This window comes from Mustela nivalis (genome assembly GCF_964662115.1).
Source record: "Mustela nivalis genome assembly, chromosome: 4".
Classification (NCBI taxonomy): Eukaryota; Metazoa; Chordata; class Mammalia; order Carnivora; family Mustelidae; genus Mustela; species Mustela nivalis.
Window position 1 is genome coordinate 32,624,186 of NC_139023.1, and position 1,385 is coordinate 32,625,570.

At 44.0% G+C, this 1,385-nt stretch overlaps 1 pseudogene across 1 annotated transcript; it reads left to right on the top strand.

Moving 5' to 3' along the window:
* Window positions 1-259: 259 nt before the first annotated feature.
* Window positions 260-1,133, top strand: LOC309863092 (TOM1-like protein 1 pseudogene; annotated as a pseudogene). Its single transcript has one exon. The product of its transcript is annotated as a TOM1-like protein 1 pseudogene (transcript).
* Window positions 1,134-1,385: the final 252 nt, after the last annotated feature.

The following is a 1,385-nucleotide window of genomic DNA, read 5'->3' on the forward strand; positions in this document are numbered from 1 at the left end:
GGCCCAGTGCCAGAAGCAAGATTCGAACTCTCCGTTTCTTCCCAGTCGCTTTCCCCACCAGGGATGTCTTTTGTGGCTTGATCCCTAACTAGTCTTCTACGAAGACCATCTGTGTTGACTGACGCCAACTATAGGACAAACAGAAGTCTACCTCTGAAACAATGCCATATCTGTAACCTACAGATGATGGACAGAACACCCCAAGATACAAAAAGGCTACATACATTAGCAGACTGAAGACTGAGGCAAGTTCACGCACATGTGTGACATAAATCACACTGCCCATGGTGGGCAAAAAGATGCAAGGAAAGCTCTGAAGTAAAGGATTTCTAAAAAGCTATAATCATAGAGAAACCCAACTTCCTTTGTCACTTATTGACATGGGCATGCTGGACTGTGGCCCAAATTTCCACTCTCTGATCATGAAGAAGGAATTCATTAAAGATAATCTAGTTAAGCTGCTGAATCCTAGATACATTTTGCCATTAGACATTCAGAGTAGAATCTTACATTTCATTAAGATTTGGTCACAGTGTTTCCCAGGAGGTATGGATGTCAGTGACATGGAAGAAGTGTACCTTGACCTTCTTAAGAAAGGTATTCCATTTCCTCCTCAGATGCTGAGGCTGAATCAGCAAGATGAGAGATTGCTCCAGTCTCACTGACTCTTACTGTACCAGCTCTTCTTTTTGAAATTGTTCTCCAGAGCTCTACTATTACATTGGCCCCAAACCAGATCGGACAATTGCACAGTAAATTGGATACGGTGAAAATGAACGTGAGGGTGCTGCCCACCATCCTGAAGCAGAGTCCCTGCATTTCTGAGTCTGAAAACCATGAAGACGTAAAGCTACTGCAGAAACTTTGTAGGATGGGTCAGGAGACGCAGGTCAGGATCGTGGATCTGCTCATGCTAATAGAGAATAAAGATGTAACTGTTGCGCTAATTCAAGAGAACGAGGATTTCAATCATGCTATCCTTGGATGAGAGCTTTACTCGAAAACAAGAAAGGATTTTGGACCAAAATAAGAACCAGAGGGAAGATGCCAGTAGCACCAGTGAACTTCCTGTCCCATCCTGTGTCCCAGCCCTTCAGTGCATGGGGCTACTCTGGGAGAGCTCAGCCCCATGAATGCTCAGCTTTCAGACTTAAAGTCCTGCTATAACAAACAACTGGAAACCAAGTCTTCATCCACAGATGGATTTGTTAGCTCTGATAAACATAGAAACACCCCCTGTTTACTCAAATGACCAGGCAAAACCTCACCTGAAGTCCTACATATGAGAGTGTTCCAGAACATTCAAATGCAATGCTCCTACTGTAGCCAGTTAGTCTACAGACCATTCCAGAAACACTGTCAAGTCAGAGACTGTCATCCTTGCC